The sequence below is a fragment of the Lepidochelys kempii genome, chromosome 4 (assembly GCF_965140265.1).
Source record: "Lepidochelys kempii isolate rLepKem1 chromosome 4, rLepKem1.hap2, whole genome shotgun sequence".
Lineage (NCBI taxonomy): Eukaryota > Metazoa > Chordata > Testudines > Cheloniidae > Lepidochelys > Lepidochelys kempii.
Genome location: NC_133259.1, coordinates 1,984,816 through 2,001,522, shown reverse-complemented (window position 1 = coordinate 2,001,522; position 16,707 = coordinate 1,984,816). Strand labels below are relative to the sequence as shown.

At 44.7% G+C, this 16,707-nt stretch overlaps 1 long non-coding RNA gene across 1 annotated transcript; it reads left to right on the top strand.

Moving 5' to 3' along the window:
• Positions 1–1,036: 1,036 nt before the first annotated feature.
• LOC140910074 (uncharacterized) lies at positions 1,037–7,395 on the top strand. The gene is made up of 3 exons (XR_012158416.1): positions 1,037–1,613; positions 3,082–3,188; positions 4,539–7,395. It is a non-coding gene; the product is annotated as an uncharacterized lncRNA (long non-coding RNA).
• The last annotated feature ends 9,312 nt before the right edge of the window (positions 7,396–16,707 follow it).

The following is a 16,707-nucleotide window of genomic DNA, read 5'->3' as shown; positions in this document are numbered from 1 at the left end:
TCGGTGGGGGAGCTCGGCGCGGCCCCGCCCCTCCCCAGCTACGCTGCTGCAACAGCACGCCGGGAGCTGACCTGCGCCCGGGTTATCGCGCTGCAGGTGGGAAGGAGAAACCTGAATGCAAAACTTAGAGGAAAGCGCGACTACTTTTTTTCAAAAGACTGATGGTTACTAATTTGGGGTGTTCAAAATAGTTTTGCTTTATATTTTAAATAAGGTAACTTTGATTCAAATGTAACAGAGAATATTCCAAGCTGCCTTATTTCATCCTCCAGGGTAGGACACTTTACCACGCCAAGCCAGTAGTACGTAGTCTGGAATCCGTTGCAGCTCAAAGCATGGCAGCGAATGGTCCTGGGGTTTGGTCGCATTCATGCAGCATTCGGTCTTTATTTTTCTGTGTCAGCCTCAGGAGAGTGACATCATTCATGGTCACCTGGTTGAAATAGGGGAAGTTTCGTAAGGGAACAGTGATCCCCTCTGTTCGGTGATCCCCGGCACATTAGACCCCGGCCATGCTGGGCTGTTTGCACTTTGCTAAAATGGATCATCCTGGAGAATAGCCACGCATGGCAGGAGGGGTATGCTGCACATCCACCCGGAAACCACAGCCCTCCTTTTAAACAGCAACTGCAGCCCCTCCATTTAAGTGGCAAAACCACCCAGCATTGGTTGCTATGGGAAAGGAGGGTGCTGTAGTTTGAAACCATTCCCGCGTTATGAATGTGGAAGAAGCCAGCCCCACATACCCTTTGGCTTATCCTTCCTGCCTGCAAACCGAATTCTGTTGCCCAGCCATGTGTGATGTGTCACCATACTGGCAGGCACTCAATATAAAAGGCAAAATGTGACCTTGTACCTAAAGCACATGCTGTCTGCTGTGAATTCCTTGATTCACTGTGAAAGAGTCTCCCTTTTATTCTCAAAAATGTATCTTCTTAAACTGTACTCTCCCTTTTTTCCCCCCTGTAGTTGCAAATGTTTCTGTGCTTCCCGTATCAACTCCATCCCTGAGGTTATCGCAGATTAGAAGGTGGAAAAAATGCATCTCGATGACGTGTTTTCAGAGCTCACTGGGAATCATCCCATTACCTGCAATGCTATGCGGTCCCACCAGTCTGTGCTTGTTTGCCAGAATCGGCGTTCCACGGCACGAACCTGCACCAGTGCTGCCATGATATCCCAATTGCCACATCCCATACTTTCAGGAACATCTGTGTCCATGTCCTCCACACAATCATCCTCATGCTGGCAGTTCCTAGCCAGGCTCTGCACATACTGCAGGCAGAGATGCCGACTTCTGGTGCCAGTGGGTGCTCGACCCCCTCTGCCCCTGGCCCCACCCCAACTCCACCCATGCCCTGCCCTCTCCTGCCCCCATTCCAACCCCTTCCCCAAAGTCCCAGCCCCAACTCCGCCCCCTCCCTGGCCCTATTTGACTCCTTCCCCAAATTCCCACCCCAGCCCTGCCTCTTCCCCACCTCCTCCCCTGAGCATGCCATGTTCCCGCTCCTCCCCACTCCCTCCCAGAGCCTGCTACAGCTGTTTGGCCACAAGCGGTGAGAGGGAGGACCGGAGACGCTGCGTGCTGGGAGGAGGCAGAGGCAGAGGAGGAGGTGAGGCCGGGAGGGGAGGTGGGCTACTGGTGGGTGCAGAGCACCCACTAATTTTTTCGTGTGGGTGATCCAGCCCTGGAGCACCCACAGAGTCGGCACCTATGACTGCAGGATAATGCGTGAAGTGTTTACAATGCTCACAAAAGCAGTGTGCAGCTGAGTGGGCTCCATGCTTGCTGCACTATGGCATCTGCACAGCTAACCCAGGAAAAAAGGCACAAAATGATTGTCTGCCGTTGCTTTCAGGGAGGGAGGGGAAACTGACAACATGTACCCAAAACCACCCATGACAATGTTTTTGCCCCATCAGGCATTGGGAGCTTAACCCAGAATTCCAATGGGCAGTGGGGACCGTGGAATAGCTACCCACAGTGCACCACTCCATGAGTTGATGCTAGCCACGGTATTGAGGATTCACTCCGCCGACTTAATGCGCTTAGTGGGGACATACATGATTGACTGTATAAAATCGGTTACTAAAGATTGACGTTTATAAAATTGACCTAATTTTGTAGTGTAGACATGCCTGTAGGTGCTTAACCGCCCCCCTACTGAGCCTAACTTGGAGCTGAGAATTCCATGAGGCAAAAAGATCCCTAGGAGTTAAGCATTGCAACACCTAAGTACCTTTGTGAATCTGACCCTCCAACTCCTGGTTTACACACAGTTTTTGTACCCATTTAATTATATTGGTTTAGAAATGTATAAACTATGCAACCACAAGGGTGGATACAGTTACATCAGTATAAAGGAATTTATGATGTAAACCGTAGCAATATAACTGCACTATAATTAAATTGATACAGAAACTGTGTAGATGTGACACAGAGTTTACTCTATCCCTTAGGAAGCTGTGTAATCCCTCGCCCTGTTAAATAGCTGTATTGATTTCTATTCAGATTTTTCCTTTCTTCAACTTCTAACCAGTGGATCTTGCGGGCTAGATAGAAGGCCTCCTAACAGCAGGTATTTTCTCTCTGTGTAGGTCCTTATTAGGCCATGACCAAGTTGTCTATTCACCTTTCTTTCCTTATATTGCCACGCTTGATAAGTTTGGCATTTAAATAGGCCCAACCAGCAGTTAAAATTAACACGTCAGGCCAGACGGTGGAGTTATCATAACTAAGCACCAGCTACATTGTGAAACCTTTCTCAGTGCAAGAGAAGACTAAACTCCTAACCGACAGAGCTAGGCCAGCACACGTCCTGCTGTAGATGATTTATATCCGCAAAAGGAAAAGGAGTACTTGTGGCACCTTAGAGACAATTTATTTGAGCATAAGCTTTCGTGAGCTACAGCTCACTTCATCAGATGCATATGCCTAAGCTGCTGCCTGAGCTAGGAGGATTCAGTGGAATCGTGACCCTGGCAAACTCTGTCTAGTGTACGCCAGGCTTTATATTTTGCAGAAAGTAGCTACACTTATGGAAATATCTTAAAATCACAGAATCTGTTATTCTTTTGCAGCCTTGATGTCACACATACGCAGTGCAGAGTGATGCCCTAATGGAAAGTGAAGCTGTCGGTTTTGATGCTAGGTGGCGCTGCAGTCAATTATAGCTCTGGGTACTCAGGTACTCTTCCAGCTTTTCTGTGCTGCTGGGGCCTTCTCTTGCCCCTTAGGCCCTTGTGCACTACGACCCAGACATGTTTAACCACAGTTGTGAATGGGCTTTTTTCTGTCTGTTCAGAAAAAGCAATGGGGAAAAAAATTAAACAAAAATTTAAACATAGCTGTGGCCAAAGCATGTTACAATGCAATTAATTTTGTAGCTTAAATAGTGCTCAGCCCCAGCTGAGCTACATCAATTGCCAACATCTGTTGTGAGCAATAGGTAGTTTGGTTTCTTTTAGTATGAATGGACTGCAGAATACTGGGCAGACAAACAACTGCTTCTCCTAGAGTGGGATTTGCATTTATCAGTCACCACTTTTTACAGCTGGTTATACATTTCCTAAAGATTCATTAGTCAATATCCTTTTTATCTGAAATTCACTAATACTAGAGCACTTTTAAACATACCCAAAAATAGGTTTAGCATAATGCATGGAGGGAAAAAAATTATTGCAACTCAACAGGAATCCTCTCCATACATAGAACTACTTCTCGAAGCACTCTAGATCAAGTATTCTTTTATCAGATTTGATGTAGTGATCTATTACCGACCACCTGACCAGGATGGTGATAGTGACTGTGAAATGCTCAGGGAGATTAGAGAGGCTATTAAAATAAAAAACTCAGTAATAATGGGGGATTTCAACTATCCCCATATTGACTGGGTACATATCACCTCAGGACGGGATGCAGAGATAAAGTTTCTTGACACCTTAAATCACTGCTTCTTGGAAAAGCTAGTCCTGGAACCCACAAGAGGAGAGGCAATTCTTGATTTAGCCCTAAGCGGAGCACAGGATCAGGCCCAAGAGGTGAATATAGCTGGACTGCGTGGTAATAGTAACTGTAATATAATGAAATTTAACATCCCTGTGGCGGGGAAAACACCACAGTGGCCCAACACAGTAGTATTTAATTTCTGAAAGGGGAACTACACAAAAATGAGGCAGTTAGTTAAACAGAAATTAAAAGTTACAATGCCAAAAGTGAAATCCCTGCAAGCTACGTGGAAACTTTTTAAAGACACCACAATAGAGGCTCAACTTAAATGTATACCCCAAATTAAAAAAAACCTAGTAAGAGAACCAAAAAAGAGCCACTGTGGCTAAACAACAAAGTAAAAGAAGCAGTGAGAGGCAAAAAGTCATAGTTTAAAAAGTGGAAGTTAAATCCTAGTGAGGAAAATAGAAAAGAGCTTAAACTCTGGCAAATGAAGTGTAAAAACATAATTAGGAAGGCCAAAAAAGAATTTGAAGAACAGCTAGCCAAAGACTCAAAAAGTAATAGCAAAATTTTTTTTTTTTTTAAGTACATCAGAAGCAGGAAGCTGATAAACAACCAGTGGGGCCACTGGACGATCGAGACGTTAAAGGAGCACTTGAGGATGATAAGGCCATTGCGGAATTGATGAATAAATGAATGAATAAATGAGGAATAAATGAATTCTTTGCATCAATCTTCAAGGCTGAGGATGTGAGGGATATTCCCAAACCTGAGCCATTCTTTTTAGGTGACAAATCTGAGGAATTGTCCCAGATTGAGGTGTCATTAGAGGAGGTTTTAGAACAAATTGATAAACTGAACAGTAATAAATCACCAGGACCAGATGGGATTCACCCAAGAGTTCTGAAGGAACTCAAATGTGAAATTGCAGAACTACTAACTGACAATTTTTAAAAAGGGCTCCGGAGCTGATTCCGGCAATTACAGGCCAGTAAGCCTGACTGCAGTACCTGGCAAACTGGTTGAAACTATAGTAAAGAACAGGATTTCAGGCACATAGATGAACATAATTTGTTGGGGAAGAGGCAACATGGTTTTTGTAAAGGGAAATCATGCCTCTCCAATCTACTGGAATTGTTTGAGGAGGTCAACAAACATGTGGACAAGGGGGATCCAGTGGATATAGTGTACTTAGATTTTTAGAAAGCCTGTGACAAGGTCCCTCACCAAAGGCTCTTAAAAAAAGTAAGCTGTCGTGGGATAAGAGGGAAGGTCCTCTCATAGATCAGTAACTGGTTAAAAGATCGGAAACAAAGGGTAGGAATAAATGATCAGTTTTCAGAATGGAGAGAGGTAAATAGTGGGATCCCCAGGGATCTGTACTGGGTGTTAGGATATAGATATTCAGGCCTGTCTGTAAAGGCCTATACTCTAAGAATTTAGGTGTATTCTTATCACTTGGCTAGTGATAGAGGTATAAAAGAAAGAATCAAAACCACTGTCTGCCAGTGTAAGGGCCTTCTCTTACTGTGACAGTTTGTGGCCCTGTGCTTAGGCTCAGGCCTTTGGCTAGGCAGCAGAGGCAGCCATAAGCTGGGAAGCGAACGGTCACATCCTCACATTCCAAACTAGTCACATTGAAATAAGGTGCTATTGGGCTGTTAGGCACTATCAGGACAGGATTGTATTCCTATCACCTCCAGAGAAAGGGAAGTGCCTAGAAAATGTAAAAGGAAACTTAGTTTGATAGCATCCTGTCTGGCAAGAACTCACTTATCAATAGCTGGGATGTGAAATCCTCACTTCTGTATTGTTTTGTCATTATAGTTCCCACTTTGCTGTTGTTTGTCTGTATAATCTCTGTCTGGTTCTGTGATTGTTCCTGTCTGCTGTATAATTAATTTTGCTGGGTGTAAACTAATTGAGGTGGTGGGATATAATTGGTTACATAATCATGTTACAATATGTTAGGATTGGTTAGTTAAATTTCAGGAGAATGATTGGTTAAGGTATAGCTAAGCAGAACTCAAGTTTTACTATATAATCTGTAGTCAATGAGGAAGTGACTGGGTGTGGGTGTGGGTGGGGGTGGGCATGTGAGATGGGAACAGGGAATGGGGGTAAGAAAATTGGAATCATGTTTTGCTAAAGGGGGAGATGGGAACAGGGAATGGGGGTAAGAAAATTGGAATCAGGTTTTGCTAAAGGGGGAAATGGGAATAGGGAATGGGAGTAAGGAAGTTGGAATCATGTTTGGCTAAGGGCAGGAATGGGAACAGGGACACAGGTGTAAGGCTCTGTGGTGTCAGAGCTGGGAAGGAGGATACTAAGGAAGGAAACTGGAATCATGCTTGCTGGAAGTTCACCCCAATAAACATCGAATTGTTTGCACCTTTGGACTTCGGGTATTGTTGCTCTCTGTTCATGCGAGAAGGACCAGGGAAGTAAGTGGGTGAAGGAATAAGCCCCCTAACATCTTGGTGCCGGTGACTCGGATGCATCGCATTGGATAGGTGAGTGGCAGCCTGTAAGTCCCCCTCCCCAACAGTCCGCGCAGCTGCTTGGAGGGGGTATCGCGAACTCTCGTGATGGTAGTTGCGGGTTCTGGCAAGCCAGGGTAAAGGATTTTTTGGATAAATGGATAAGGGAGGACCAGGGCCCATACCAGGTACAGGGGTCAACCCGGGATAAGATTAAAAAGGAAATGGAGGAAGTGTTAGGGGACCCAGAGGTATGGGGGGTGGCTGAGGAGCCCACCCTCCTTGGCGTATGGGTAGGGGAAGAAGGTCCCTGCCCATCGGGACTGAATGCCTCCCAGGGAAAAGAGGCACTTCAGTCTGCTTGAGAGGTTTGAAGTAAGGGCAGCATTATGGGAAGCTGCCAGAAATCTTTCAAGTTTGGTGCTGCTTCAGCAAGGGCTGCTGAAGGGTTGTAAATTAGTTAGGGGTAGTGAAAGATGATTTGGCACAAAAGGGTTTAAGGTCAAAAGCAGAGTTAACAGACCACCTTTAGAGACTGGATCTGAGACTTGGTCCTGGGGGAGTGGAGGAAAAAAAAAATAAAAATAAAAGTTTCAAAGTGCAACCTGCCTTTCCACACTCTTTTGTTTTTCTGAAGTTTTAATGGAGGGTACTTTGGATACTTATGTGAGATGTCAAGAAGGAAGTTTTTGTTTAATGATAAAACCCAGTTATATACATGTAACTGTATGTGCAACTCTGTGCAGTTACATTGGATGGAAGCTTGGTAATTAAATTATCCAAGGGGGTCAGGTAGAGTGGCTACTACCACCACTACGCTTCTGTCCCCAGAAGCCTTTATAGCTATTCTGAGGGAAAATGGGCCCTTTTCCCACAGAAATGGTCTATAAGGGACTGCTGCAGGCAGCAGGCAGAGAGAGAATCCGAGCAAAATTATTTGACTATTGGGTAATGTAATCAAAATCACTAAAGGATGGAAGAGGTTTCTTTTGGAACTTAACTTGGCTGCCCCTAGTTGTGTCTAGTTGTACAAGATGGAAGTGTAATCGGGGTACAGTTGTGTAAAAAAGAGTAATCACAGTGCAAGGGATGTTAGGCAAAACAGAATTTTGTGTGTGTGCGCACAGGTAAAAGAAAAGGAAAAGGGGAGGAATGGTGGGAACACTGAGCCTTGGGATGGCTCTGGGGGATCAGATTGTTGCTTTGGTGGGTTCTGCATGAAAACTCTGTAGGCATGGGGGAGGCTGTTATACCTTGTGTAAAATTAATTTGGCTAATATGATGTTATGGAGGTTAAACTATATGGAAGGAATTTGCATTTTCCCAGGACATGTGCAGTGTATATTGGAAAAGGAGTAAAAGAAATGCAAATAAAACATGGTACTTCATTAAAATCCTAATAGGGCTCCAAAAGGAGCCACAATAGGTTGTGCTTTCTTTTTCAGATCGCTGTGTTTTGGAGCAGGAGATGAAAGTGGAAAGTGATCAGAACTCTGGTGGAAGTAAAATGCTTCCCTTTTAAGACAGTGTCTGAGCTGCTAACAGCTTTGGATCCAAAAGCAAGCTAGTAAGCCTCTGTGTGTAAATGCAAATTACCTAGCTGATGGGCACAAAGGAGCTGCAAATAACTGAATACATCTGGTCAGCAAACAAGCTACTAGAAGACTCAGATTATGGCCCTTCAGGAAAGGGAGGTGAAAAAAAAACAAGTCAAGCCTGAAAATAAGGGGGACAGGTTAACCTTAAGGGGTGTGTGTGTGTGTGTGTGTGTACAGTGCTAAAATCTGAAGCTGTGTCTCAGCTATTACCTGAGAATAAACTTAAAGCTTGGTACAGCAGAGAAACTATTGCAAACTTGGTCTGTTGTACAAGAGGGGAAACTGAGGTACACCATCTCATGAATTTCATAAATGACCAGTGAGTGAGGTAATTCACTAGCCTGACTATAGAACAAAATAAGGACAGTCTGGAGGTAATTCTTCTGTTTTTCCTGCAAGTAGCAAGGACATTTGTAAAAGAAAGTGGTATTATTATTAAGCAATAATCTGTCCCCACCATGGGGAAGGAAATTGTTTCTTTTGTTTTTCAGACACTCTACAAGCAAGCTGGCACCAGCGGAAAAATAACCCAGAATACCATGGATCTATGTTTTGTGTTGTTTGTCTGTGGTGTTTGTCTTGTTGCTAGCATTGTTGTGTTTTAATGAACAGAAAACCTCATGATGTGGGTGGGGGATGGCTTCCAACGGCTGGCCTTGGGGGGGAAGATGTGTATGGGAATGCAAAATGCTCAACTAGGAGGCCAGCACCTGTGTAATAGCTACCGTGGTACCTGGAAATGGAATGGCAACTAAGGTGGCCCCCACAAGCCCTATGGAAATAATGGAAAGGGGAGGAGCTCACTGGGAATTAATGGAGGTGTGTGTAAAATAGTGTAAATCAATAGAAGATGGTTGGATGTGCCCCTCTCCTATGACTATAGAGGAGCAGGATCAATGGCCTATGCAAGGGGTGGACAATTGGGTGTACTGTGTATAAGGTGTTTTGCTGGGAATGTACATATTACTGGGGACACAATTACACCAGCCCATAACCAAACTACACCCATCTACATGCTGCTATATGGACTTTGGTGCACAAATGGATCTGTGAATCTTATTGCTGTGAATAAGCCAGGGCTTACTGCCTGATTCCATACCAAGTGGTCAAGCTGGTTTGGACAATATCCCATTTCTCTGTGAACATTCAATGGACTTGTGATATAGACAAAAGCATACAAAACTTGAAGGAGCAGCTTGTTGCAAGTGCCAGCAACTGGGCACAAGATCGTGACCCCGTCGAAGGAGGAGAGGAAGTGTTCTGGGGGTGTCTTGGATCTTGGACCATACTGCAGTGGTCAGGACTCGGTGTTGCTGTGGATTTTGTATTGTTAACTGTACTTGTGTTACGTTGCATAGGGAGATAACCGATTAGGAATGTAATAAGCTCTCCAAACCCTGCAGTGTACTAGACAACCTGGACCCAACCTTCTCAGGCCCACTCTAATGGGAAGTCTGGAACACTAATTGGAATAGGTGTGGTATGCCCGTATGAGAGAAGGTGCAGGGCACAATACTACACAAGGGGCAGTGGGACAAATGGAATATCGACACCTTCCACCTTGATGCCTGGCCCTATCAGGAAATGTGTCGCCATATGTCCTATGCTTTTCCAGGGATACCTGGGCAGGAGGATCCCAAAAGAAAAGGGGAAAAAAAAGGGGTGGAGTGTTAGGATATAGATATTCAGGCCTGTCTGTAAAGGCCTATACTCTAAGAATTTAGGTGTATTCTTATCACTTGGCTAGTGATAGAGGTATAAAAGAAAGAATCAAAACCACTGTCTGCCAGTGTAAGGGCCTTCTCTTACTGTGACAGTTTGTGGCCCTGTGCTTAGGCTCAGGCCTTTGGCTAAGCAGCAGAGGCAGCCATAAGCTGGGAAGCGAACGGTCACATCCTCACATTCCAAACTAGTCACATTGAAATAAGGTGCTATTGGGCTGTTAGGCACTATCAGGACAGGATTGTATTCCTATCACCTCCAGAGAAAGGGAAGTGCCTAGAAAATGTAAAAGGAAACTTAGTTTGATAGCATCCTGTCTGGCAAGAACTCACTTATCAATAGCTGGGATGTGAAATCCTCACTTCTGTATTGTTTTGTCATTATAGTTCCCACTTTGCTGTTGTTTGTCTGTATAATCTCTGTCTGGTTCTGTGATTGTTCCTGTCTGCTGTATAATTAATTTTGCTGGGTGTAAACTAATTGAGGTGGTGGGATATAATTGGTTACATAATCATGTTACAATATGTTAGGATTGGTTAGTTAAATTTCAGGAGAATGATTGGTTAAGGTATAGCTAAGCAGAACTCAAGTTTTACTATATAATCTGTAGTCAATGAGGAAGTGACTGGGTGTGGGTGGGGGTGGGCATGGGCATGGGCATGTGGGTGTGTGAGATGGGAACAGGGAATGGGGGTAAGAAAATTGGAATCATGTTTTGCTAAAGGGGGAAATGGGAATAGGGAATGGGAGTAAGGAAGTTGGAATCATGTTTGGCTAAGGGCAGGAATGGGAACAGGGACACAGGTGTAAGGCTCTGTGGTGTCAGAGCTGGGAAGGAGGATACTAAGGAAGGAAACTGGAATCATGCTTGCTGGAAGTTCACCCCAATAAACATCGAATTGTTTGCACCTTTGGACTTCGGGTATTGTTGCTCTCTGTTCATGCGAGAAGGACCAGGGAAGTAAGTGGGTGAAGGAATAAGCCCCCTAACACTGGGCCCAGTCCTATTGAACATATTCATAAATGATCTGGAAAAAGGGGTAAACAGTGAGGTGGCAAAATTTGCAGATGACACAAAACTACAAGATAATTAGGTCCAAAGCAGACTGCGAAGAGCTACAAAAGGATCTCACAAAACTGGGTGACTGGGCAACAAAATGGCAGATGAAATTCAGTGTTGATAAATACAAAGTAATGTACATTGAAAAGCATAATCCCAACTATACATATAAAATGATGGGGTCTAAATGAGCAGTTACCACTCAAGAAAGAGATCTTGGAGTCATTGTGGATAGTTCTCTAAGAACATCCACTCAGTGTGCAGCGACAGCCAAAAAAGCAACAAAATGTTTGGAATCTTTAAGAAAGAGATAGATATGAAGACAGAAAATATATTGCCTCTATATAAATCAATGGTACGCCCACATCTTCAATACTGTGTGCAGATGTGGTCGCCCCATTTCAAAAAAAGATACTGGAATTGGAAAAGGTTCAGAAAAGTGCAACCAAAATTATTAGGGGTATGGAACAGCTTCCATTTTAGAAGAGATTAATAAGATTGTCATCTTTTCCAAGCTGAAAAGTCCCAAACGTGGGATATGATAGAGGTCTATAAAATCATGACGGGTGTAGAGAAAGTAAATAAGGAAGTGTGATTTACTCCTGATACCACAAGAACTAGGGGTCACCCAATGAAATTAATAGGCAGCAGATTTAAAACAAACAAAAAGGAAGTATTTCTTCACACAAAGCACAATTAACGTGTGGAACTCTTTGCCAGAGGATGTTGTGAAGGTCAAGACTATAACAGGGTTCAACAAGAACTAGATAAATTCATGGAGGATAGGTCCATCAGTGGCTATTAGCAGGATGGGCAGGGATGGTGTCCCTAGCCTCTGGTTGCCAGAAGCTAGTAACTGGCGACAGGGGATGGATCACTTGATTACCTGTTCTGTTCATTTCCTCTGGGGTACCTGGCAGTGGCCACTGTTGGAAGACAAGATACTGGTCTAGATGCACTTATAGGCTGACCCAGTATGGCCATTCTTATGTTGGAATTAGCTTGTTTTGCTAGATTTTGTCTGCAAGACTGACAAAAATAAATTCTCTCATCTGCACTAGTAATTTCCCCCTTTAAAACAAAATATGGCATACACCAGCATTGCAGCTGGATGTGCAGGCTAATAATCCAGAGGCGCAGTGGTATCACAGGTCCTCTGTAAAATAGCATCATGGTATACTGTAAACAACATAAAAAGAAGAGGAGGAATTGTGGCACCTTAGAGACTAACCAATTTATTTGAGCATGAGCTTTCGTGAGCTACAGCTCACTTCATCGGATGCATACCGTGGAAACTGCAGCAGACTTTATATACACACAGAGACTGTCATAAATATAAAGGGAAGGGTAAACCCCTTTGAAATCCCTCCTGGCCAGGGGAAAGCTCCTCTCACCTGTAAAGGGTTAAGAAGCTAAAGGTAACCTCGCTGGCACCTGACCAAAATGACCAATGAGGAGACAAGATACTTTCAAAAGCTGGGAGGAGGGAGAGAAACAAAGGGTCTGTGTCTGTCTGTAGTCGTCTTGGCCAGGGACAGAACAGGAATGGAGTCTTAGAACTTTTAGTAAGTAATCTAGCTAGGTATGTGTTAGATTATGATTTCTTTAAATGGCTGAGAAAAAGATTGTGCTGAATAGAATAACTATTTCTGTCTGTGTATCTTTTTTGTAACTTAAGGTTTTGCCTAGAGGGGTTCTCTATGTTTTTGAATCTAATTACCCTGTAAGATATCTACCATCCTGATTTTACAGGGGGGATTTCTTTATTTCTATTTACTTCTATTTTTTATTAAAAGTCTTCTTGTAAAACACTGAATGCTTTTTCATTGTTCTCAGATCCAAGGGTTTGGGTCTGTGGTCACCTATGCAAATTGGTGAGGCTTTTTATCCAACATTTCCCAGGAAAGGGGGGGTGCAAGTGTTGGGAGGATTGTTCATTGTTCTTAAGATCCAAGGGTCTGGGTCTGTAGTCACCTAGGCAAATTGGTGAGGCTTTTTCCCAAAACCCATCCCACCGCTGCCACCATGTCACGGTTCCTCCCCCACTCTGAACTCTAGGGTACAGATGTGGGGACCTGCATGAAAAACCTCCTAACCTCTTGTGTAGGGTTATCGGCTGCTGCCAGTTCAGGTTCGGTGGGGCCCTCTGGTGTTGAGGTTGCAAGTACTGGATTCAGTGCTGGCACGGGGTCTGGTGTTGGTTGTTTGGCTGGTTCCGGTTCTGGGACTGGTTCCGTCTAGGTCTCTGGGACTGGATCCACTACTGCTGTTGCAGACATTGGCCTGGGGTCCGGGTCCATCACCTCTGACCGGGCCCTGATAGAAGTTTCCGGAACAGAGCTAGGCCCCACGGCTTGTTTAGCCTGGCTGCGGGTGACCGTTCCCACCCTCTTGGCCTGCTTCACGTGATTGGCCAAGTCTTCCCCCAACAGCATGGGGATGGGATAATCATCATAGACTGCAAAAGTCCACATTCCTGACCAGCCCTTGTACTGGACAGGCAACTTGGCTGTAGGCAAATTGAAAGAGTTGGACTTGAAGGGTTGAATCGTCACTTGGATCTCTGGGTTGATTAAATTGGGGTCCACTAAGGAAGCATGGATAGCTGACACTTGTGCTCTGGTGTCCCTCCACGCGGTGACCTTCTTCCCGCCCACACTCACAGTTTCCCTCCGCTCCAAGGGTATCTGGGAGGTATCTGGGCCTGTGGACCTCTGGTGTGATTCTGGTACAATGAACTGTAATCTGTTGGGGTTCTTGGGGCAGTTGGCCTTTACATGCCCCAGCTCGTTACATTTAAAACATCGTCCAGCTGACGGGTCACCGGGGCGAGGTGGGTTGCTGGAGAACGGGGTGGTGGGACGATAAGGGGTCTGGAGGGTTCTTTGGGAGGTAGGTGGGGCTTTGGGCGGCCCCCGGTAATAGGGTGTGGTCTGGGGTGGTCCCTTCTGGTCTCCGCTCCAACTGCGACCAGTTTTCTTCTTCTCTGCCACCTCCACCCATCTGGCTCCAATCTCTCCTGCCTCGATTACAGTTTTGGGTTTCCCATCTAGGATGTATCTTTCTATTTCCTCAGGAACACCCTCTAAGAATTGTTCCATTTGCATTAGGAAGGGCAAATTTACTGGAGATTCAACACTTGCTCCTGATATCCAGGCATCCCAATGTTTCACAATGTGGTAGGCATGTCGGGTAAATGACATGTCTGGTTTCCACCTTAGGGCTCGGAACCTCCGACGAGACTGCTCGGGTGTTATCCCCATTCTGACTCTCGCCTTGGATTTAAACAGTTCATACTTGTTCATATGTTCTTTAGGCATTTCAGCTGCCACCTCAGCTAAGGGTCCACTGAGCTGCGGCCTCAGCTCTACCATGTATTGGTCAGTAGAGATGTTGTACCCAAGGCAGGCCCTTTCGAAGTTTTCTAAGAAGGCCTCAGTATCATCACCTGCCTTGTAGGTGGGGAACTTTCTGGGATGGGAAGTGGTACCTGGAGAAGGATTGCTAGGGTTTGTTGGTATATTCTGCTGGGCCTTTATCCTCTTCATCTCCTCCACATGCTTCCTTGCCTCCATTTCCCTCTTGTGGGCAGCCTCCTGTACCTCCTTCTCCAGCCGCATGAGTTCTATCTGTCTTTCATGTTCCCTTTGTTTTTCCTCAGCCTGAAATTTGGCTAATTCCAGCTGTAGTCGAGCCGAGGATTTGGCCATTCTAACCTCTCTGTTTTTAACTAACTTTACACCCGAGGTTTAGAAATAAACAAACAAAACTTGGCTGTAAAATTTTGCTGTGCTGGAATAGAATACCTATTCTCTGATAGTGATTGTCAGCCTACAGAAAAAGACAATTCCCTTGTCTCTGCTCTGGGCCCAAATTAAAGCAAAAAACCTCCAACTACTTGGAAACCTGCTTACCCAGCCCAAAGAAAAAAAAATCTCTTTTCAAACCTGTGCTCCTTGTAAAACAAAAAAAAAAATCAAAATCCTAAAAAAAACCCTGCCACTTTTGTCTCCAGGCAAATGGGTAGAGCACACACCCCCTATTTACTTTTAGGAAGAAAAGAAAAAAAAAACCTCTGGGTTGGAAGACTGTGAATTTCCCTGCAGGAGTTAAGTACCCTGCCTCCAGGCAAAGAAAACCTGCAATTCACAAGATAATCCCCTTTTGTCTCTGCTTGGCCACAAAGCAGAGAGAAACCAAGCTGCTTTCAGTTTCAAAGCTGCTTTCTGGACTTCCTAAAAATTCCTTTTTAAAATCTGTATTTCTAGTTCACAAAATCTCAACTGGATCTCAAAATGATTTCAGGTTAATCCCACCACTGTGCCACCATGTCACGGTTCCTCCCCCACTCTGAACTCTAGGGTACAGATGTGGGGACCTGCATGAAAAACCTCCTAAGCTTATCTTTACCAGCTTAGGTCAAAACTTCCCCAAGGTACAAAATATTACCCCCGTTATCCTTGGACTGGCCGCTACCACCACCAAACTAATACTGGTTACTGGGGAAGAGCTGTTTGGACGCGTCCTTCCCCCCAAAATACTTCCCAAAACCTTGCACCCCACTTCCTGGACAAGGTTTGGTAAAAAGCCTCACCAATTTGCCTAGGTGACTACAGACCCAGACCCTTGGATCTTAAGAACAATGAACAATCCTCCCAACACTTGCACCCCCCTTTCCTGGGAAATGTTGGATAAAAAGCCTCACCAATTTGCATAGGTGACCACAGACCCAAACCCTTGGATCTGAGAACAATGAAAAAGCATTCAGTGTTTTACAAGAAGACTTTTAATAAAAAATAGAAGTAAATAGAAATAAAGAAATCCCCCCTGTAAAATCAGGATGGTAGATATCTTACAGGGTAATTAGATTCAAAAACATAGAGAACCCCTCTAGGCAAAACCTTAAGTTACAAAAAAGATACACAGACAGAAATAGTTATTCTATTCAGCACAATCTTTTTCTCAGCCATTTAAAGAAATCATAATCTAACACATACCTAGCTAGATTACTTACTAAAAGTTCTAAGACTCCATTCCTGTTCTGTCCCTGGCCAAGACGACTACAGACAGACACAGACCCTTTGTTTCTCTCCCTCCTCCCAGCTTTTGAAAGTATCTTGTCTCCTCATTGGTCATTTTGGTCAGGTGCCAGCGAGGTTACCTTTAGCTTCTTAACCCTTTACAGGTGAGAGGAGCTTTCCCCTGGCCAGGAGGGATTTCAAAGGGGTTTACCCTTCCCTTTATATTTATGACAGAGACCATGAAACAATACCCCCTCCCACCCCACTGTCCTGCTGGTAATAGCTTATCTAAAGTGATCATCAAGTTGGGCCATTTCTGTGGGGCGGGGGGGGTGGAGGGTGAGAAAACCTGGATTTGTGCTGGAAATGGCCCAACTTGATGATCACTTTAGATAAGCTATTACCAGCAGGACAGTGGGGTGGGAGGGGGTATTGTTTCATGGTCTCTGTGTGTATATAAAGTCTACTGCAGTTTCCACGGTATGCATCCGATGAAGTGAGCTGTAGCTCACGAAAGCTCATGCTCAAATAAATTGGTTAGTCTCTAAGGTGCCACAAGTCCTCCTCTTCTTTTTGCGAATACAGACTAACACGGCTGTTACTCTGAAACCTGTAAACAACATGGCAATGAGAAGAGTCATCTAGACCAGAGGTTCTCAAACTGTGGTTTGCAGACCACCAGTGGTCCACGGATAGTTCCCTTTAAGTGCACACTTGGGCAGCTGCACACAAGAGAATGAAGGGCCACGCACCTAATTAGTGGAGCCACGCAGGTGTGGCTCCACTAATTAGGTGCCTGGACCTTGGAGAAGACTCACATGTAAGATAAGGTGGTGGCCTTGGTGGTCACAAGGGGGTAGGTGGGAGGGGCCAG